Consider the following 24149-nt stretch of genomic DNA (forward strand, 5'->3'; position numbering starts at 1 on the left):
CCTTTCCTAGGACTGAACTACAATACTTGGTTAGTCAGTCGACAAAGATTTGTTAAGCATTTTGTGGACCCAGTCAGTAGATCTGTCTTGTTCTGAAGATCTCTTTTTACACACACCACCCAATTTCATGTTTATGATTTTGCAAATCATGGGACAATATTTTCTGTTTTGTAAGTTCTGGGTTGTTGATTCTAATAATGGTATGACCTAGTCCATTGTTTGATTTTGTTGTTATTCTGATGAGCCAATATTGTCAAATAACCTTTTCTTATTCCCCCCTTTAATATATATTTATTGAACACCTATTTTGTATAATGTATTTTGTTAGGTGATATGGAATGAGGGGTGAGGGAGGGGAAGATCCAGAGCTGTGATTTCATCCTTATAGGAAATACCCAGTGAGGAAATTTCTTTCCACCTGTGAAGATCAACTGTCCAGCAAGTTAGCATAGAATATTTTTTAATTCTATTCTATTAATTAATTTATTCATTCACTCACTCATTCATTCATTCATTTATTGATTGATTGATTGACTGGTTCTATCTTGCCTAGGTTGGAAGTACAACTGTCCAGCAAGTTAGTCTCACAGGGTCACCTGGGTTACTAAGAGGGTAAGTGACTTGCCCAGGATCACACAACTATTAGGTATCAGGACAGACCAAAATCTTACCAACTTTGATACTACCTTCTACATGTGACATCTGACTTTCTTTCATGTAGAGTATATAGGCAGAAGTAACAGACAGTCGGTCAATAAGCATTTAGTAAACATCTACCTTGTACCAGGCTCTGTGCTGGACTCCTGTCATGGCTTTCTTCTAACTCTAGCTGCTTATAATTGCCACTTGTAGACTAAGCCCAATCATAGTCTGACTCTTTGTGACCCCATTTGGGTTTTGTTGGCAAAGATCCTGAAGTGGTTTGCCATTGCCTTTTCTAGCTCATTTTACAGGTGAGGAAACTGAGGAACATAGTTAAATGACTTGCTTTGACACACAGTTGTGTGACCAGATTTGAACTTGGGTCTTCCTGACTCCAGTTCCAGCACTGTATACATTGCATCACTAAGCTGCCCTAGAACTGATCCTGGTACAAGGTAAAAGATAGTTTATATGAAAATTTGTGGTATTTTCTCACTAACTCATCCATGAATCAGCCTTGTTGGTGTTACTCTGAACTCTGAACTACTTTCTTATCATGTACCCCAGTCCCTGCTTGTACTCGGTGATCAAATTCTCTGCTTTGTACTTGAGTACAAATAGATTTTGAGACTATACTCACAGACTCACAGAGTTGGAAGAGACCTCAGAAGCCATCTCTGACCCATCTAATCCCTGTAAAAGAATCCCCACTATAAAAAGCAGAGAGAAGAGATCCTTTATTTTTCTTCTATGTAATGAATCTCCCACCAACCAGACTTTGCTCACAACTTACTTTTGGGTCTCCAGCAGAGACAATGCTTTGGTTTTTTTACCTTCAATCTTTGCCAGTCTCCCTCATGTCTTCCCTCCCTTTTCTGGAAATGATTTTCGCCATACTGTATAAGGCATCAGGACCTTTCAGTCTCCATGTATAAGGGACTGAGATTTGAAGTTGATAAAGTCAAAGGAACATTTAACACCACCCGCCTCCCCCCACGCCTGACACTGAAATGAAAACCCTAGATTTAGCTATAGAGCAAGAAGGGTGCTCTTTGCTTTCTCTAGAAAACAGTAGTTTACTGTTCAGAATGTTAATTGTCCTGCTTATGTTGTGATTCCACAGTATCAGATCTCTAAACTTCCCATCAATATCTTCAGGAATACCCTGTACTTTAGACTCAGTTTTTTCTATCCCAGAGGCAGCATAGAATATTTTTTAATTCTATTCTATTAATTAATTTATTCATTCACTCACTCATTCATTCATTCATTTATTGATTGATTGATTGACTGGTTCTATCTTGCCTAGGTTGGAAGTACAACAGTTCCTCATAGGCTTAATCTCAGTACTGATTGACAAAGAACCTCTAGCCTTCTCCATTTTTCCCATCTGAACTGGTTCATTCCTCTTCAGGCAGCCTAGTGGGCCTCCTAGGGGCTTGCCTTATTGATGTTATACTTAGTGTGGCCACCTTAGCCTCTCCAGCAGCAAGGACAGGCATGAGAGCACCATGGAGTCTGGCAGCAGCCATAAAAATGACATCATAGATCCTGACCTGTGTCAAAAGTCAAAATAATCACACTGTGGTTGGATGGCATGCCTTACAGTATTCATGCTTTGCTAAACTCATAGTAATAGGGCTCTAGCTGGATTAGGATCCTGTACATTTTGAGGTCCTCCAAAGTATTCTCCTTTCTAAACATTTCCCCCACCCTCTGAAGATTTTAGACCCACCACCATCAATGGAGCCATTCTCAAGCTATGTAAAGCTAGTCTTGCCTAAGGATGGGATAGTTCATAAAGTGCTACCTACAATCCTATCTAGAGTCACTGAATTTTAGATCTGGAAGATAATTTCTTTTTAAAAATGTGATTTTAAAATTTTGTAATGTTTTGTTTTATATCAACTATATTTCCAAGTAAATTTTTCTCCTTCCCCTCTCTGAGAGCCATCCTTTAAAACAAAGAAGATAAAAGGGGATGGGAGAATGCAGCAAAACTAACCAACATGTGAACCAAGTTCCATATCTACAGCCTCCCACCTCTGCAAAGAAGGGAGGAAGATGCATTCTCACAGCTCTATTTAGGGGCCAACAACATTCAGTTTCATTGTTTTGTTTTTGTTATTCTTCTAAAAGATACTTTTGAGATTATATTGCTACACATGGAATTCTCAAACAAGCCCCTGGGATGATAGGGAGATTGCAGGATGGTCACAATATCAGAAATGTGGCCTTGATGCTATCCGAATAGCCTGGTTACAGACTGTCCCATTGCCACTGGGAAAGGCAGCAGGTGCCATCACAGCACCCACAATGTCTCTCTCTTTTCCTTCCTGACAGATCTGAGCTAAAAATCACCCCCACATGCTGGTGATCACAGTGAATTTACTAGTGGGCAGGTCTCTAGTTCCTGGAGCTCATCTGCTTCCCAGAATCCTAGACTCAGGAGAGGCTTCAAGGCTTATCTAGCTTAACCTATACCAGAACTGAAAGTCCCTCTACTAATTTCCCAATGCATATTCACTTAGTCTCTCTTTGAAATCTTCCAGGGACTGAGAAACAATTGTGTGTTCGGAAGGAGACCATTCCACTTTTAGACAGTAACCATTATTATATTTTTTGGAGACAACCTGTGTTAAGTGACTTGCCCAGGGTCACCCAGCTAGTAAAGGTCTGAGGCTGGATTTGAACTTGGGTCCTTCACACTCCAGGCCCAATACTCCATTTCCTGTGCCACCTAGCTGCCCCCAAAGCTATTTGTAACTTCTGCTCATTGCTACTTAGGGGTGAGCCCTCAGGAGCTCTGCAGGACATGTCTCATTCATCTTCTCATGAGTTCCTTATAATGTAAATATTGAAGGCTATGCACCTCTCTCACTAGCACTCCCACCCTAGGTCTTGTCTTCTTCAGGAACTAAGCATCAAGTTTTATCTCCCTCCTCTTTTGAAGTTGATCTTTTGAAACCAAGTGTAAAATTTTACATTTATCCTTACTAAATCTGACATTGTTAGATTTGGCGGATTATTCTGATGTGCTGATTTTTAAAAAAAATTTTAAATTTTTTAAATTTTAAATTTTTAAATTTTTTAAAATTCTCACTGTAATCCAATGTGTTAGCTATTCCTACCAGTTTTTTTCTCTTCTTTTTCTTATAGGAAACAATTAGAGGAGATATGGAAGCTTGGAAGGCAAGAGGAAAACTGACAAAGAACAAAGTTCAATAATGGATTATTGGAAGCTGGAGATCAGCTCTCAATTGATCATAGGCAAGACTTTCTGTGCTTTATTTTTTAAAATAATTTTTATACACAAGATAAAATGGACAATTTTGATTACACAAAATTTAAAAGTTATTATACAAACAAATCTAATGCAATTTAAAATTAGAAGAGAAACAGGTAACTGGGGGAAAAATCTTTGCAGCAAGTTTCTCTAATAAAGGACTCATTTCCAAGACATACAAGGAACTGATTAAATTTACAAGACTAAGAGCCACTCCCCTATACACATATGATCAAAAGATACAAATGAATAATTTTCAAAGGAAGAGATTTAGGCTATCAACAACCAATTGAAAAAGTTCTCCAAATCATGAACAATTAGAGAAATTCAAATGAAAGTAACTTCGAAGTTGTTCTTTATACCCACCAGAATAGCAGAGATGACAAAAGAGGAAAATGACATAGGTTGGAGGGCATTGGGGAAAACAGGATACATTAATGCACTATTGGGTGGAGCCATGAATTGCGATTCTAGAAAGCAATTTGGAACTCTACCCAGAAACTTACTAAACTGTGCATGCCTTTGACCCAGCTATAACACTATTAGGCTTAGACCCCTGAAGAAATTTTTTAAGAATCTATGTACAAAGATAATAGCAATTCTTTTCATGGTAGCCCCCAAATGGAAACTAAAAGGGTAGATTCCTCTTGGGGAATTTTGATATATAGAGGTAAGGGATAGGGAAAAAGCTGATTTCCATTAATTAAATAAAGCTTAAATGAAAAACTCAAACAAATTGTGACATATGACTGTAATGGAATATTATGGTGCCATAAGAAACGATGAAATGGATAGGTTCAGAAGAAACTGGAAAGACCTTTATGAACTGATGCAGAGCAAAGTGAGCAAAGCTAGAACAGCAGTTTATGGAATGATGGTATCCTAGAGGAAAACAAATTTGAAAGACTTTAAAACTCTGATCAACACAAAAGGAACCCCCCAAAATGAAGGAAACATGCCATGCACCTCCTGCTAGAGAACTTACAAACATGCAGAAGAAGACATTTTCAGAGGTGGTCAGTGTAGGAACTTGTTTTGCCAGACTATTCATGCATGTACTGAAGGCTTTATTTTTTTGTTTTTGTTTTTGCTGAAGTCTGTGTGTGTGTGTGTATGTGTGTGTGTGTGTGTGTGTGTGTGTGTGTGTGTGTGTATGGGGGGAGGGTTGGGTTATTGGTGGGGACATACAGCCAGTTATCTGTTTTCTTTCTAATTTTAAATAAAAATTTTTTAAAAGTTTGAAAATTTTTAAAAGGGATTTTGGTCATAGCCATAATTAAACCTCAGGGTTTTAATCCTGAGTTAAACAGGTAAGACAATGGAGTTAAAATAATTCCTTTGTTTTTCTTTGAAACTATTAATAGGAAAGAGGAAAAAAGAATAAAATTAGTAAGAGTTGGTGAAAAGAACAAAATTATCCATTTGTTTCAAAGCTAATTCCATATGTGTATCTGTTTATAATTAAAATTATTTTATTAAAATTATTCTTGTTATTTTTAGACTTTATTTTCTTTTAATCCCCTTTTACAATCTACTCTCTGGAGGTGGTTTGTTGTTTATAGCTATCCCCTCCTCCACTCTGCATCCTCTCATAAGTTCCTTTCCCTTTTCTAGATCCCTCCTATTTATCTATTGAATATAAATCTATCAAATTTAATATAATAACTCTGTGTACGTGTTAAATATTCCTTGTTCCATTCAAATAAGAGTTAGATTCTTTCAATGCCTACTCCCCCTATCCTTCTCTATTTGTGGACTTTTCTTGCACACCCCAATTTTGAGCTTTTATTTCTGATCAGGTGCCTTTTTTTTGACCACTGTTGAGGTACATGTAGAGAACTGGACTTTTCAGTTCCTTTTCATGCCATCATCTTTACCAGACCCTTCTGGGTTTTAAATGATAGATATTCAGGTGTATTCTCATGCAATTAAACCCTGTGATCTATGAGTTAAGGCTACCATGAACCTGAAAAAATAATTTGGTTCTCCAAGTTTAAAATATCGAAGAAGTATATTCCTATGATTCTTACTGATTATACATTACCTTTATTTCTGAGTATATCTCCTTTCCCTCCCCTATACAGTGAGCCATCCCTTACAACAAACAATAAAATGTAGAAAGAGAAAAATAAAGCAGTTTGGTAAAGCTGTCAATGGAGTTTGCAAGGATATGCAGTATTTCACACCCATAATCCCCCACCTCTGCAAAGAAAGGAGGGAGGTGGATTTGCTCATCTCTTCCTCAGGACTAAGTGCTCATTTTTGGAAAACCTATCTTTTTAACACCCATGTGCCTTCCCGCAGTCATGACACATGGTTGTAAATCTAGAAACACTAAGATCTCTGGAGACTCAAAGATGCAGGTGATCTAAAATGAACAGAGAGATGCATGATGGGCCTAAGAAGGTGGTAGCACATTTTCAGTCACAGTCAACCAGTATTTCTTAAATACCTACTATGTGCAAGGCACTGTGCTAGGTGCCAGAGATACAAATACAAAGAATGAAAGAATCCCTACTTATGATGAGGATGAGCTTATATTCTAATAGAGGAAGCAACAAGTGGATATTACAGATATGTAACATAAATATAATATCAATAAATGCAAACATACACAAAGTAATAACATACAAGGTAGCTTGGGAGGGAGGGCACTAGAACTAGGGGGTGTCAGGGGGAGGGAGCAGGAAAAGCTTCATGTAGATGAAAGTGCTTGTGCTGCATCTTAAAGGAGCAAAGAGAGAGGCCAGTTTGCCTAGAAAGAAATGTATAAGGGGGGAGTAACATTGAATGAGTCAGAAAAGATGAGTTGGGGCCAGGTTTTATAGGGCTTTAAAAGCTAAACAGATCATTTTCTATTTTATCCTAGAGATAACAGGAAGCCACTGGAGTTGGTTGATTAGGAGCATCACATGGTTAGATCTACATTTAAGGAAAATTACTTTGACAGCAGTTTGTAGGAGGAATGGAAATGGTGAGAGACCACTTAGGAGGCTGTTGAGATAATCCAGATTAGAAGTGATGACGGTCTGAACAAAAGGGTAGCTATGTGAGTGGAGACAAGGGGTCAGATCTGAGACAGGTTGTGGAGGCAGAAATTTGGCAACCAATTGAATATGAGGAATGAGAGGAGAGGGCAGTCTAGGATAATGCCAAGATCATGAACCTGGGAGACTGGAAGGATGGTGATGCCTTCAACACAAACAATGAAGTTTGGAAATAGAGAGGATTTGGCAGAAAGATCATGAGTTTAATTTGAGACATGTTGCATTTTAGTATCTGTGGGATGTCTAGCTTATAATGCCCAATAGGAAATAGGTGCAGGACTGAAGTTAAGGGGAAAATAGGACCAGATATATAAATCTGTGACTCTTCTGCATAGAAATGATAATTAAACCCAGGAAATTTGATGAAGATAACTATGGATGTTCTTTAAGGTTCTATCCTTGGCCCCTTTTTCTGCTATTCTCTATCTCTTGGTAACCTTATCAGATCCCCTGGGATGGAGGGAGAAGGAAGGAAGGCCCAGGATAGAGCCTTAGGGAACATCTACAGTTGGGGGCATGATGCAGATGATGAACCAGCAAAGGTGACTGAGAAGTGGTTAGAAATGTAGGAAGTGAAGTAGAGAGAATAGTGCCATGAAAACCCAGAAAATAAAAGGTATATAGGGGAAAGAATGGTCAACAGTATCAAATGCAGCAGATAGGTCAAGAAGGTTAGGGGGACAGAGATACACAGAGACAGAAAGAGACAGAGAGAGAGAGAAAGAGATGGGTGGGGGGAGAAGAGGAGAAGGAGGAGGAGGAGGAAAGAAGGAAAGAGTAGCCAATAGTGTCAATGAAGCAAATCAATATTAGGACTGAGAAGAGACCACCAGATCTGGTAATTAAGATGTCATTGGTAACTTTGGAGAGAACGGGTGTATTTCAGTGACGAGATCAGATGGATGCTCACTAAGCAAGTTATACATTCTAGAGAAATTTGTAACTCCCTCAATATGAAGGTAGAAATAATATGTAGGCAAGATGGAATAGTGGTAAGACATTTAGACTAGGAATCAGGAAAACCTGGGCTCAGATCCTACATATGAGACACACTGGCTGTGTGATCTTAGGCAAGTCACTTAGTTCCTCAATACCCCCTTCCCCCACTCTGTAACACTGCAGTAAGTTGCAGATCAATAGGGGATCTGCACTGAGAGAGTTTCTTTTTTTAGGAGCTCCCTGTTCTAAGGAAATCACAGGTTTTAGTTTGTTTTTTTAATCATGAAATAACAATGCCATTAATAGGTGGTTTTCTTTCTTTCCTTTCTTTTTCCCTCTCTATCCCTCCTTTCTTCCCTTTCTACCTCCCTCTCTCTACCCTTTCCCTCCTTCCTTCCCTCTTTTCCTTCATTCCTTCCTTTCCTTCCCTCCTTCCTTTCCCTCCCTCTTTCCTTCCATTCTTCTCTCTCTTCTTTTCCTTCCTTCCTCCTTTTCTTCCTTCCATTCTTCCTTCCCTTTTTTTTGAGACTGGGTCTCCCTATTTTGACCAGATCAGAAATACATAGTCAGTCATGCCTTATGTCTTTACTTTTCTGACCTAGGCCAGTTTACCCCTCCCCATTAGGCAGCCTGATGATTCTCTGCTTCCAGGGGCTCACCTTACTGGTGCTGGATTTAGTGCACACTTCCTGCTAGCTTTAGCCCTACTGCAGCTCAGAACTCCAGAACTCAAGTGATCCACCATCCTCAGACTCAGTAGCAGCAGGAACTACAGGGTCATGCCACTACACCTGACCAAACAGTGCTAAAAGTTTGCCTAAAAGTTTGACCTTTAAGTTCTCTCCATTATTTACAGCATTAATTTGGGTAGCAAACCCATTTTAATAACTCATAGGTAAACATGTGTCTGATTCTTCTTAAATCCTCAAGTATCTGAAATAATGAGATCCTTTTTTGGTTAGCAAACTTGAAAATCTGATTGATTTTCTTCTTGTAACTCAGCATTATGCAATAATGAAGTGAATGGGGCTTCAGAAAGGGAAGCAAACTTTATCCTTTCCTTCTAGATTTGTTCCATCTGGATTTTTCCTACCATCATGCATACCTGCAGAGAAAAATTTCACTTTGACCTATCCCAAATAGTAGAGTAAGGATATTATAATTGCTAGGAGAAGTAAATGGAGTGATGATATACAAAGCGTACCCCAGAAACTTAACATGGTGCATCATTGGGAATATACTCCTAGATTAGAAGGATGTTGAAGAATTCATCCAGCACAACTTTGGGATGTTCAGTCTGGTTTTAATCATCCTTACTGCTAAGATCACTTGGTAGAACCACTGAGTTTTAAGACGATTTAGTTCTGGATCTAACTTTGCAGAGTTAGATTCTGTTTCAGAGAAAATTAAAGGTCTATTTTTGTTAGGGCCCTCTGAGATAGGTAAGGTGCACCATTGATAAGACTTGTCTGCAAATCCTTCCAAATTCGAAAGGTTACCCCAGAATGAAACAAAATTATATAAGATGTGTGTGCCCATGTAAGAGAATCCATGGATAGATATGATCTCGGGTCTGGACAACCTATAAAAGAGAGGGAGACCTGGGGGTAGGGTAGGGTAAAGAGAAGGCCAGGAGTGTCCAGGAATGTCTTGAGGTTCGATGCTATTTTCTGCAGGCACCAAGAGGAGTAAAAGACTAGAATTATGTTTATCTGCCCACCCCAAATATTTCTGACCTAAGGGTATGATCTTTCTTATGAGTTCAATGCAAAAGACACTTCTATAGTCCCTTTTAAGGGGAGGGATCAATAGCCCCAAGTTTCTATCCATTGGTTTATCCCCTTCCCACCCCAAAGCTAAGAAGACCCACAATAGCAAATCAGTAAACCTATTTATCCAAGCAAACTAGCAAATAGAAATTGGAGAACTTCTACATATTAAAATACACTGGAAAATACAAAAGTGAATGAACTATTTGTTGGGATGGACATGAGACCTTAGCTCAAACCAACAAAGAAGCCCCAATCCCAACTCCCTGGGGAATGTCTCTGGACTTCACAACAAACTGGAGATCTGGAAGATGTTGAGGAGTCATCTTCTCCTACATATCTATAGCTTCCATAGGCTCTATATGTGTCTTTCTCCTGAAAAGTATCTCAAACTACACAAAGCCCTCTTCCAAAGAGTGACTTAAATCATGCATGTCCCTCTCTCTATCCCTTACCCAGGTCTGCAGAATAGCACCAATATTCTCTCCACCAATCAGAAATCACCTCTTCCATGAACAGAGTAGTATTCAGAATGGGCCAGGATTGGGTTAAAGCCTGGGAATATTTACAAGGATGGAGGGCAGGTCATCCTTTCCTGGTTCATCTGCACAGTTATTCACAGAGCTGTTACACTACCTAGTTGTTCAGGGCTTCACCACCCTTTGTGTTAGGGGTATGTGTTGAGATTCACATAAAAGGGGTAAAAATAATTGGTTCTCAGGTTTATCATAAAATAATTTATCAGGGATTCTTAACCTGGGGTTTGTCAAGTTGTTTTTTTAAAAATATTTTGATAACTTCTTTTCACTCTATTGGTTTCCTTTGCAAACCTATATATTTTATTCCATGCATTTAAAAGCATTATTCTGAGAACAACCTCACAGAGTTGCTGTGAGAATAAAATGAGTTAATATTTGCAAAGTTCCATATAAATGCCAGTTGTTTTTGTTGGTGTTAAAAGGGTCCATAGGCTTCATCAGACTGACAAAAAGGTCTGGGACTCACAAAAAGGTTAAGAATCCTTGGTTTAAATATAACTGAAATTGCCTTTGATCTTAAATAATTTTCCTTTAGTTCACTGGAAAACTAAATAAAATAGCAGCATTTGAGTCCCAGGGAGAAATGTTTTGTAATTTTGTTCTACTTCTTATACATCTTCAACCACAGTGTAGCAATACTTAGTCTTTGTTCTTCTCCTGTGCCACCCACCTACATAGATAGCTGTTTTGCAAGAAACCTGAGCTTGAACAACAGAGTATATGAGACACTTTGGGGTCCCTTGGGGGGCATAAAAATTAGGCCTTTTATTCTTAGAGCTATTTAATGATGTCAAGCTTTAAAATAAAACTTTCTCTTTGATAACTGCAATCTGAGAAACCAACCTACACACTAGGTAGCGTGGTGGGATGTTGGCACACACATCATATAATATAGATGTAATGAAAGCAACCCACAAAAAATTATTTAATAGTCTGCTCGCATCTGATTTTCGAAAACTGGTCCTTAAAAATTATTTTTATACAAGACAAAACTTGAACATATTTCATATTTCAGAAAGAAATGTAGCCATAAAGACTATTTAAAAAAAAATTGATATTTTTGCTTACACTGCCAAGGATAGTTTTGGTTTCTTGGAGTCAAGGTTGGTGTGCCTTACAGGACAATCAGACATCTTTCCAGGGACTTTTGAGATAACTTGTACTTTTTTGCATTTTTCTAAGATTAGGAGTAACAAAGTCCCAGATGCCTAGAACAGAAACTCTTACCATTGGGTCTATGAATTTGTCTTTAAAAAAACTTTGATAACTGTTATTTTGATATAATTGGATTCTTCTTAATCCCATGTACTTTATTTTGTTCATTGAAAGAATTATTCTTAGAAAGGGTATAGAAAGGGGTGGGAAACCTGTGACTTCAAGGCTACATGTGGCCCTCTAGGTCCTTGGGTACAGCCTTTTGACTGAGTTCAAGTTTTACAGAACAAATCTTTTTATTAAGGGGATTTCTTCTATGAAATTTGGATTGAGTTAAAGGGCCGCATCTGAGGACCAAGGGGACCACATGTGGCCTCTAGGTCGTAGATTTGGGCTTCACCAGACTGCCAAAAATGGTCTCAGAAACACAAAAAAAGCCTTAAGAACCCCTGTTAGAAAGACCTGATGTCAAAGGGCTGCCTGGGATTTTAGGATCAACAAGCTAATGGTTAGTAGTTTTCATGAAGGCAGAAATAATATTCCTTCAGGTTCACCATGGATGAAATTTTTGAGTGTATTTGGGCGAGGTAAAGAGAAAGCTTTTGCTTAAGCAAAAATAATTTGCATAATCTGGAAGGTAAAAGGAAAATCTGCAAAAGATGAATAGGAATAAAATGAAACATTAAGTTACTCAGTGATAAAAGGTAGAACGAGAATGAAACTAGATAAATACATTATTTTACTAGGAGACAAAAACTGCATTGAGTTGGGCTATTTAAATTAACCATTAAAAGGGATACCTTTGTGGAGAATAGCACACGTTTAAGTGTACTGAAAAGGAAGGCAGTGTTTAGTAATATGGGGGAAAGCATCTCAAGAACATAACACGATTCTTATCGAAATGAAAGAAACAGAAGGCAAACAAGATGATGTGGTTTCCTAAGTACTTGGAAAAGACACACTAACAAAGAAATGTGTGAGAAATAAATAAGAAGAATCTTAAACTAAACTAAAATGTGGAAATTCGGAAAAGATCAACCACAAGAGCCAAGACATTAGAGGGGTGACTTAAAAGACAAATAGTTAAAAGAATTAAACATCTGTGTTTTATTTTTTCATATGTATCTTATTTCACAGTGATTGTTGAAGATATTTATGCCTGAACAAATTTGCTTTCACAACTGAGCCTGCCTTCCTGCAGGGAAATTGTAATCCTCTGTTTATGGGTCCACAGTATGTTGCCATTGAAATGATAATGTTGACACAATACAACAGGTTGGAGCAGGAGATGGGCCAAATGAGACCTGTGCAGTGAGTGTGGAGAGGAGTGGAGTGGAGACAATCCAAACAGGTGGACTAATTCAAAGTATTTCAAGGAAGAGAGAAAATGGGGCTAGTTGATCAAAATTATATCTCACTATAAATAATGATATAAAATGAAGGACAGAGCACATACACAGGGGGAAAAAGATTCAAAACAAAAGCTTACTAAGTCTTCTGAACCTATGTAGCAGATGAAAAATTTTAAATATAAGGGTTATATAGACAGGAAAAGAGAATTGTAGAGTTGACGATTATTTGAATAAATGGGGCTTTGCATTATTAAGGGAAAGGTATTCTTTGGTTAAGTCAAGAGAATAAGCATTTATTAAGCACCTTCTATGTATCAAAAGGGCAGCTAAGTGGCACAGTGGATAGAGTGCTGGGCTTAGAGTCAAGAAGACTCAATTTCCTGAGTACAAATCTGACCTCAGACACTGTGTGACCCTGGACAAGTCACTGTTTGCCTCAGTTTCCTAATCTGTAAAATGAGCCAGAGAAGGAAATGACAAACTACTCTGGTATTTCTGCCAAGAAAACCCCAAATGGGGTCACAAAGAGATGGACACAACTGAAATGACTGAATAACATGTGTCAGACATTATGCTAAGCAATGGGGATAGAAACAGGCAAAACCACTCCCTGCTCTGAAGGAGCTCACAATATAATGGGGAGAGGATTTTATATATGCAGGATAAATTGGCAATAATCCCAGAGGTGAGGTACTAACATTAAGGAGGACTGGAAAGGTTTCTTGCAAAAGTGGTTTTCAGCTAAGACTTGAAAGAAGCCAGGAGGAAGATCTGAGGAAGGAGCAAATTCCAGCTATAGGGGACAACTAGTACAAATGCCATGGAGTTAGGATGTGGAGTGTATTAAGGAAAGATCATCAAGTAGGCCAGTGTCATTGTACCACAGAGGGCATGAAGGGGAGCAAGGTGTAAGAATTCTGGAGAGCTGGAAAGGGATCAGGTTATAAAGAGTTTTAAAAGATGAAGAATGTTACATTTGATCCAATAGGGAGCTTTGTGGAATAAAAGAGTGAGTTGGGAAAACTAATGCTTTAAGAGCTGAGTAGAGGATGGACTGGAGTAGGGAGAGATGTGAGGGAGGGAGACCTATCAAAAAACATGGGAGGTGATGAGAGGTGACCATGTCAGAGAAAAGTAGGGAGCACATGAGAGAGCCTGTGAAGGTAGAGAGCAAAAGGATTTAGCAACAGATTGGATTGGAGGGGAGGGAAATTGAGGGAGGAGTTGCATCCTATGTGACCTGGAGGATGGTTGTAACCTCAACAATCCAAAAGTTTGGAAGAGATGAGAAGTAATAGGAAAGATGAGTTCAGTTTTGCACATGTTGACTTGAAGATGTCTAAAAGACCTCTGGTTTGAGATGTCCAATAGGCAATTGAAGATGGGGAAACTGGAGGCATGAGAGAAATGATCTGAATGGAACTGGTAACTGAATCCATGAGAAGCGAAGAGATCACTAAGAGAAATAATATAAAGGGAGAAAAGAAGAGGGACCAGAACAGGACCTTGGGGGATACTGACAGTGGGAACAGCCTGGATGAAGATCTAGCAAAAAGAACTGAGGAGTGGTCGTACTGGTAGGAGAACGTTCAATGAGCTCTCCATGTTGCTGACTGTTACACTCCTTTAATGCTTGTCTATGTTGACACAGGTTACATTTTGAAAACTAAAGCTCAACACCAAAAATATGCATTTCACAACAATGAAAATGAAAAAACCCCAACTAATTCCCTTCACTGTCACCAAAATGCTTTGTGAAGCATTTACCCTAGGTTATAACATGCTTACAAAATAGCAACCAAAGATAGAAAGATCCTGTGTAGCACAGACCTCCCAAGTCCCAGCTTGTGATGTGTATATATAACTAAATTTCATTAAAATACATGCATTGGTCAGTGCTTTGTAGTTCCTCATAATGGGATCTGACCTACAACAGATACATCTGACATATCAGAAATTCATAAGCAGGATTTAAATATTGCCAAATGAGACCTAGATACTACTTCTAGGTGTTTGGTAATTTTGGATTCCAAGGTTTTATATATCCATATAAATATCTACATATAATATGTTTATATATGCATATAAGGAAAGCAAAATATATTATTTCTTCTATTTGACTATGCATATATGTTTGTATTGTTTTTTTCAAATGGAAAGACTACTTTATTATATATATGGTATGTTGGTCCTCTTTGAGAAGAAGGACAAATACAACAAAATGATGAGAAGGAAAAATTCTAGTTTTATTTGTAAAATATCCATTTGCTCTCAATCTCCTTGTTGCTTTACACAAGTTTTGCTCTTGATACATTTCTTATCCAGTAGTATGTAAGTGTGATGGGTGGGAAGTGGGGGAGGAAAACCAAGCAAATGGGGATTCAAGTTGTCATGCAGCTTTGAACGCAAGGCCTCACTGTTTCATTTGTCCTATTTGGGTAGAGGCAGCTAGGTGGTGCAGTGGAGAGAGTACCAGAGCAGGAGTCAGGAGGACCTGAATTCAAATCTCATCTCAGACACTTGACACTCACTAGCTGTGTGACTTTGGGCAAGTCATTTAACCCCAATTGCCTCATTCTGAGTCATCTCCAGTCATCCTGATGAATATCTGGTCACTGGATTCAGATGGCTCTGGAGGAGAAGTGAGGCTGGTGACCTGCACAGCCCTCCCTCACTCAAAACAAAGTCAAGTGCAAGTCATGTCATTATTTCTCTGATGGCACGGTCTTCTTTGGCAACGAAGGACAAACACACACCTTTAGGGTTTTTGGTTTTCTGTTCTTAGTTGAATGTCTATAGGAGACAAAATAGATGAATCTATAACTTTGTGATCTTCAAAATGTCAGAAGAGCCACCAGCAATGAGAGTCTATAGCAGAGTAGTTGCAGTAGCCAAGCCCAAGGAGAAGAGCTCTTCCTAAGGAGAGACCTACTTAGAACAACCCAATAGTAAAGTGACCTGGCCACAAAGATGCCATGTCCAGCAAGCAAAGGGGAGACTTGTCCATTGACTATTCCATGAAGTGAACTTGACAGGAGGAATATTTGTAGCAATCATTTTAAGTCTGAGTCCAGGGGTTCGTTGTAGGTGGTAAAGAATGTTCTCCAAGTTTTGAAGGGTTTTGTACTTCAGGTCTTGCTATGTCTTCTTAGTAAATATCCACTTATAAAAGCTAATTGATGTTAATTTGTTAACTGATATTGAGATCAATGGGTACATTTATATTTGAGTGGTACTCACTGGTTAGATGATATTGAGGAGATGGTAAATGGTTGATTGATATTGGAAGATATGCAGCAGATAGGAACTTGATGGTATGTAAAAATGCCCCCAACCCTTCAGAATTATTGAATCTTGAAGGGAGAAATAGCCAAGCTTTGGGGACCCCACTTGCTTGTCCTAGTATAGATTTGGAGAATGAGTCCCAGAACATGAGTGCTACATGAAAAATCCTTGAGAATTCAGGTAGGAATGCAAAGATCCCTGAGAGCATCACTTTTGAGGACCAGATATGGAAAAATACAGATATTTTTGCCCTTTTTGAATAATGCCCTTTCACAATAATCCATCATATAATTAATGTCACTTTCTCAGCACTACTCCAACTTGAATATGCTTGAGTTGTGACAAGATAATAATTTCTAATGGCAACCAGGAACTATAAACAGAAGATTATGATCTCTCTGTAGGAAAGAAAGATGGTTGTAAGGGAGGATTTTTTGAGGGAAAGGGTCAGAGATATCTTCTATAAAATCATGAATCATATTTTTTTAAACTGTCCTTTTAAAAATAATCACATCCAAATGCTACCTGCATTTAAGACTTTTTGATAATATGGTATGCTTTGATAAGTTATTGTTCAAAAATATAACTTGATAAACCTGGTGTTGTTTTTGGAGTTGTCATACCAGTTTTAAAATTCCAAATGACTGATAAGTAGAAAATATGACCTTTAGTCTCCACGACTTGTATAAACTTATGTGAATCATTAAAGGTCAGTTAGTCAATATGCATTGTTTGAGTACCTACTATGTGCCAGGCATTGTACTAAGCACCAGGAATGCAAAAAAAGGCAAAATACAGTCCCAACCTTGAAGAGGCCAACAATTTAATGGAGAGACAACATGCAGACAACTTTGCACAAATAAGACACATACAGGATAAGTAGGAAATAATCAACAGAATGAACGTAGTAGAATGAAGACAGATTGGGAAAAGCTTCCCATAAAAGTGAATATTTTAGCTGAGATTTGAAGGAAGGCAAGCCAGGAGGAGAGATGAGGAAGACGAGCATTCCAGGCATAGGGGATAGCCAATGAAAATGTTAGAAATCAAAAAGAGATGGAGTATCTTATTTGAGGAACAAGGAGATCAGTTTCACTGAATCAGAGTACTTGGTGGGGAGTGGGGTTGGTATGAGGTGTAAGAAGACTGAAAATGTCAGAGAAGGACTAGATAATGAAGGGATTTAAATGCCAAATGCAACATTTTGTATTTGATCCTGCAGGCCATGGGGAGCCACGGAAGTTTATTGAGTAAGGGAGGGCGACATAGGCTTTAGGAAAATCACTTCAGGGGCTGAATAGAGGATGGACTGAAATTGGGAGAGATTTGAGACAGAGAGACCAACCAGCAGGCTGTTGCAGCAGTCCATCTGGGAGGTAATGAGGTATACTAGAGAGGTGGTAGTATCAGAGGAAAGAAAGGGGTGAATCTAAAAAATGTTGCAAAGGTTAAATCAACTGGCTTTGGCAACAGATTAGATATGAGGAGTAAGAAAATTAACACCTAAGTTTTGAGGCTGGGGAACTGGAAAAATGGTGGAGCTTTCTACATTAACAGGAAAATTTGGAATAAGTGATTATTTCGGGGAGAGGTGTATGTGAAAGATGATGTATACAATTTTGCCATAATTTAAAATCACATTTTAATATGCTATCATATTCTATTATTTTATTGTAATTCATTGTATAATTCTAGTCATTTAATATTTACTTTTCAAAATTTCAAATTGCATATGCCAAATAACTATTGTATTTTTCAGCTAGGTACTTCAAATAGTAATTAATTAGTGTTAATATTAAAATGTTTTGAGATTCTTTGCTTATCAGTGATAATATTAATCAATCAACAATTGCTTGGGTGCTTGTTGTCCTTCATTCTAGAAGAGGACCAAAATAACATCACTAGTCAAGTTTTCATGTGTTCCACTGTGGCTGATCAGACTAATATGAGCTCAGAATGCTCTACCACAGGTTGGCACAAATCGTCTGTGTGAACATTTGGGGTGTTTACTCCAAATCTGGGCATCCTGTGTTTCCTTTGAGCTGTCTCAATTCTGCTTTGCTTATAGAGCAACAATCAACAATATTTACTTAGTATGTAATATAAGGAATTTACTGTGCTAGGTACTCTAAGAATGACTATTCTTAATATTATTGTTTTTGAAGGGGCCCAGACCTCTGATTTCTTTAGTATAGGGAACTTCTGGTAGGGAAATTCCCTCTACCAATGAAGATAAGCAACTGTACTGTAACTTATAGTTTTAGTGAGTTCCCTGGGGCAATGAGAAGTGACTTACCCAGAGTCATAAACCTCTATATGTCAGAGATGGAACCTGGACTTGAATTCTTATTTTCCTAACTCCCAGGATGTCTTTCTACCTACTATGCTATGCTGATTCTCAGCTTCTTAAATGATCCCTTTTAAAAATGATAATGGGGACTTGAATGAGAAATGCAAATTTCCAAGCCTTAATTTCCTTATCTGCATACTGTGTATGCTAAACTAGATCATAATGCGTGTATATATGTGTGTGCATGTGTGTGCATGTGTGTGTGTGTGATGGACCCCTTTGGCCGTCTGGTGAAGCCTGTAGACCTCAATCAATCAACATTCATTAAGCACCTACTATGTGCCAGGCAGGCAGTTATGTTCCAGTGGATAGAATGTTGGGTTTTGAATCAAGGAAACTTATCTTCTTGAGTTTAAATCTGGACTTGGACACTTCCTGGCTGCATGACCTGGGCAAGTCACTTAATCTGTTTGCCTCTTTGTTCCTTATCTGTAAAATGAGCTGGAAAAGGAAATGGCAAACCATTCCATATTGTACATAGGATAAATAGAAAATAATTAACAAAGTGAAGGCACTAGAATTAAGAGAGGCTGGAGAAGGCTTCCAGTAAAGAAAATGTGATTTTAGTTGGAACTTAAAGGAAGCCAGGGAGGTTATAGGTGGAGAAGAAGAGAAAGAGCATTGTAGGCATGGGAGGTAGGCAGAGAAAATGTCCAGAGTTGAAAGATGGCTCATCTTGTTTGTGGAACTATAAGGAGGTCAGTGTCACTGGATCAAAGAATATGAGGGGGCTAAGTTAGTTATAAAGAACTTTGAATACCTAACTGAAAATTTTGTATTTGATTTTGGAAGCAACAGGGAGCCAATAGAGTTTATTGAGTAAGGAAGTGACATGGTTGGACCTTGGCTTTAAGAAAATCTCTTTGGTGGAGGATGGATCAGAGCTGGGGATGACTTGAAGAAAGCAGACTCACCAGCAGGCTATTGTGATAATTCAGTTGTGAACATTCAGTCTGCATTAGAGTGGTGGCAGTGATAGAAGAGAGAAGATGGTATATTATTTAAGAGATGAAAGGTGAAATCAGTAGGCTTTGTCAATAGATTGATCATGGTAAGGAAGAGAGAATGAGGGGCCAAGGATGAGTCTTAGGTTTTGAGCCTGAGGGATTGGTAGGATGGTATTACCTTTTATAGTAATAGGGAAGGTAGGAGTGGGGGAGAGATAATGAGTCCTGTTTTGGACATATTGAATTTAAGATGTCTGCTGAACATCCATTTTGAGATGTCTGAAAAGTACTTGGAGATGCAAGAATGGAAGTCAGCAGAGAGGCTGGGACAGGAAAGGTAGATTTGAGAATCATTAATATAGAGATAGTAATTAAATCCATGGGAGCTGATGAAATCACCAAGTGAAGTAGCACAGAACCTTGAGGGACACCTATAGTTAGAGGATTAATCTGGAAGAGCATTCAGCAAAGGAAAAAGAGAAGGAACATCCAGAGAAGTAGGAGGAGAACCAGGAGAGAGTGGTGTCCAGAAAACCTAGAGAGAACAGAGTCTCAAGGAGGAAAGGTTGATCAGTAGTATCAAAAGTTGCTGAGAAGTCAAGGAGAATGAAGACAGAGAAAAGACCATGAACTTGGCAACTATGATCAGTAACTTTGGAGAGAGCAGTTTTGGTGAAAAAATAAGGTTGGAAGCCAAATTGTAAGGGGCTAAAAAAAGAGTGAGAGGAAAGAAAGTGGAGGCACCTAGAATAGATAGCCTTTTCAAGGAATTAAGCTACAAACAGTAGAATAGATATAGGACAGTAGTTAGCAGGGGATGGAAGGATCATGTGAGGATTTTTTCAGGAAAGGGGAGATGTGGGCTCTTCTCAGAATAATGATTTGTTACTTATATTAACAACTGAAGGAAATAATAAATTTCAGTTAAGAGATTAGTGAAAATAAAGATGTATTTTTTCCCACTCAAGATAACAGATCCCCTTAAATCTGTGGGTTCATGAATTCCAGGTTAAGAACCACTGAACATAAAGATGTCTAAAGTTCCTTCTAATTCAATAATTTTATGAATATACATTATACCATCAATCTATAATAATAAAAATGAGTCTTAAAATCACTACTGTACCTCATAAGCTTATTTATAGTAGGTGAACCCACATACACATATACATACATACACATACACATGATTCAAAGTTAAAATGTACAAATCATTCTAAATTTAAGAATATGTAAGAATCACAAAATCACTTGTCTTCTGGAAATAGAATAAACAGACACATAATTGGTTTCAACTTAATTGTTTACTGGAATAATGACGTAATATACACCCTCCTGTTCTGAGTTTCAACTTTTTGAAGGTTTTCTTGGTTTATCTGCTCCAACAGTATGTGTGTGTGTGTGCATGTTTATCATTGTTAAGAAATGTTTAACAAAAATATAGGACATGCATACCCTCATCTCTCATATCTCTCATATCCACATCTCTCATATTTGAAATAGTTTTTTCTAATCTCTTTTTTTCCTTTACACTGCAGATTTTTCTCACTCCTCTCCAGAACTGAACTCTCCCTTGTAAAAAAGAAAAACAATTATAAATATCAGATACAGAGACAATGTCTAACATTTCTTAGTAACATGCTACAGATTAGATAGAAAGGAACTTGTAGCAAGACTTTGGACTCGTTCTTCCAGATCAAGGTCAACTATATTTCCCTCTCAGATCCTAGGGGCACCCCTGAGAGATTGGGAAAACTTTTCTCTAAAGCTATGGGCTTCAGGTACCTTTTCAGTGTGTTCCCTCTATTGTTAACCACCAGTGATGAGCTCCTCAGTTCCATTTAAGCAATTATATAAATTACTTTGTGCAAAGGGTCATTCACTATAAAAATACAGCAAGAAGAAAAAGCACAAATATCTTCCCCCTAGTGCCAGGGGAATATAATGTTTCCTGTTTCACACCCCCCAATCTCTGGAGACAGAGAACAAACAGCATTTACCCAAATCAGTCTATTTCCAAATATGTTATAGTTGGTAAGGTGGATGATGACTCTAACTCTCTGCTATTGTTGGGCAGAGTTAGGCAGGTCATTAGAGGCTTCACTTCTCATCCTCAGACTTCCAGAAAATCCTGGTATGGATTCTAGATCCCAGACTTGCGTTGGCTCATTTCCTTGAACCTAAGAAGTTCACAAGGTCATAGATATCTATGAACATTTTCCCAATCTCCTACACCTAAAAGCAGGAGAGAATAGACATAACGGGGACAGAAGCAATGGCTTGGTCATGTACTCCCAGGTTCAGAGTCCCAGTGGGAAGAGAGAGGCCCAAGGACTCTCTCCCACCAAGAGCTTAGCTTACTCCCTGATTCCTCATTTGAACACGGCCAGGAAGGGATGGTTCCTGACTTGCTTTGTCTAGTTAATGCCTTTTGAAAGTATCTTAGTTTTGGCTATGCAGGCAATCAATGTGCTATCTCTTCATCATGTTGATTAGCAGTAGCTGAATGTCTGTGCGTGCTCTAAATCAGGGAGAAAGGTGATTCTATTACACTTCATCATGCTTTCCCAGAGCCAGACCCTCTGATCTCTTCTATGAGAGATGACATCAGCAGAGTGTGCTCTGTATATTTACTATCTTTATTGTACAAGGCATTTTTTCATTGTGTATTGGGTCACCTTTAATTTTGATTCTTCTAAGACTTTGGAGCTCTCTGATTAACAATCCTGTTGTATCACTGGGAAAATACTGATGTTAAAATGATGGGCTTTTGCAGCAGGAAGTAGTTTGAGATCACTGAAAGCATTGTTAAATTTCCTAATATGTGAACAACCTAATCTCTTCCTTTTATTAAAAATTCTGGATGTAGTTCAAGAGCTATTGGTAGTGTTTGTCCCAAATGGACTAATATTGATGTAATAACTCAATGGCTTGCCTATCCAATTACACTTCATTACCAACAATGGGTTTTTTTTTAATTAATTAATTTTTAGTTTTCACCATTCACTTTTATATGATTTTGAGTTCTAAATTTTTTCCCTCCATCCTCTCCTCTCTCACCAAATAAGCAAGCAATTTGATATAGGCCATACATGTATAATCATATTAAATATATTTCTGTATTAGTCATGTTGTGAAAGAAAAATCAGAACAAATGGGAAAAACCATGAGAAAGAAAAAAAAACAAAAAAATAGTATGCTTCGATTTTCATTCCAACTCCATAGTTCTTTCTCTGAATGTGGATAGCATTTTACATTATGAGTCTTTTGGAATTGTCTTAGATCCAAATATGGGTTTTTTTATCCCACTTTTTGTATGGGTAGTCTTTTGAAAGACTACAAAAATTAATAGTATCTACATATAGGTATATAAAAAGCATTTATATAGCCCTTTACTGTGTGCCAGGCGCTTTACAATTATTATCTCATTTGATAGTCACAACTCTGTGAGGTATGATATATCATCATTTTATAGATGAGGAAATTGAGGAAGACAGGTTAAGTGACTTGCCCAGGGTAATGCAGCTAGTAAGCATCTGAGACTGGATCTGAACTCAGGTTTTCCTGACTTCAGGCTTTGTGCTCTATCCACTGTACCACCTATCCACTGAGACAGACCTACAATGCTCAGAAACTCAGACCTATACCGCTCATTGACTCAGTAAAGGGTAAGCTACCAGAGTAGCATCAGTAGAACTTTTTGTCATCAGTAAATTCTTATTTTATTAGGACTCAGAATCACAGAATCATGGCATGCCCAAATGGAAAAAAGACTTCAGGGGTCCTCACTGTAAAGAAGGCCCTCTACAACATCCCTGTCATGTAATCATCCAGTGTCCACCTGAAGATTTCCAGTGAGGAAAAATAGCTCTTTCCCAAAAGTAGCCTTTCTGGTTTTGAACAGTTCTAATTTTTTAGGAAATTTTTCTTTACGTTGAGCCAAAATATGCCTCTTTAACTTGCCAAACAGAAAGAGTTCAATCTCTCTTCAACATCTATTTAACTACTTTAAGATCATTTCCAAGTTCTTCCTAAGCAGAATGAGGTCCCCCACCAGGGTGGAGTGATTAGTACATTTCCACAGGACACAAAATGTAGGGTACTGACATTTATAATCATTTAGCAACAAAAACAATAGAACTTAGTATATAGTCTTATCCCCAATATTGAAACTTTTGCTTTCATCAGTGTGGGGGAGTTCCTGACGTAGAAATCCCCGCTGATGTATATCTTCTTTATCTTATAGACTTGGAGCCTTGCCTGGAGCATTGAGTCGTAACTTCCTCACTGTTACACAGCACAAATAGGTCAGGTCTTGAACTCAAGTCTTCTTGACTTGAAGGTCAGCCCTATATCTGTTGTACCTTTCAGTCTTTCACCAGTGCCTATTTCAGGAAGAAAATTCATTTAAAAAGGAAACTTATAGATGGGTAGGCCTCTCCAGAAGCAGCCTTATTCTGGGTTCAAGGGCAGTTTCAAAGGGTAAGTGTCTGATTTCTTTCCCTTCTACCTTTCCTCCCCTACTGTTCAACTGAGGACTCCTTGCATGTTCATAACATTGGTTCCCTTAAATCTCTTTAGTTTCTCAGCTCCTTCAGCTGTTTACATATGGCAGCTTAGATTTTTTGAATGTCATGTGACACTGTTGACTTATATTGAGTTTATAGCCACCCCAAACCCCAGATCTTTTTCATATGAATTATGTGGTCTAGTCATACTTGGTAGAGTAGACAGAATACCAGACGTGAAATATACTTATCTTTACTAGGTGTAGGACTGTGGGAAAGTAGATTAACCTTTTTTTGGCCTGTGTCCTTACCTATAAAATGGAATAAAAA

General features: G+C 38.2%; 2 long non-coding RNA genes across 2 annotated transcripts in view; one reads left to right on the forward strand and one right to left on the reverse strand.

The window, feature by feature from the left end:
* Positions 1 to 4816, forward strand: part of LOC140504984 (uncharacterized) — a 40306-nt gene extending 35490 nt beyond the window's left edge. The window contains exons 2-3 of the long non-coding RNA XR_011967302.1: positions 554 to 612; positions 3802 to 4816. This is a non-coding gene — a long non-coding RNA (uncharacterized lncRNA). The remainder of the gene's footprint in view (positions 1 to 553; positions 613 to 3801) is intronic.
* Positions 4817 to 4918: 102 nt separating this feature from the next.
* The window catches only part of LOC140504983 (uncharacterized), a 28849-nt gene continuing 9618 nt past the window's right edge, over positions 4919 to 24149 (reverse strand). The window contains exon 3 of the long non-coding RNA XR_011967301.1: positions 4919 to 24130. This is a non-coding gene — a long non-coding RNA (uncharacterized lncRNA). The remainder of the gene's footprint in view (positions 24131 to 24149) is intronic.

This window comes from Notamacropus eugenii, chromosome 5 (assembly GCF_028372415.1).
Source record: "Notamacropus eugenii isolate mMacEug1 chromosome 5, mMacEug1.pri_v2, whole genome shotgun sequence".
Taxonomy (NCBI): domain Eukaryota; kingdom Metazoa; phylum Chordata; class Mammalia; order Diprotodontia; family Macropodidae; genus Notamacropus; species Notamacropus eugenii.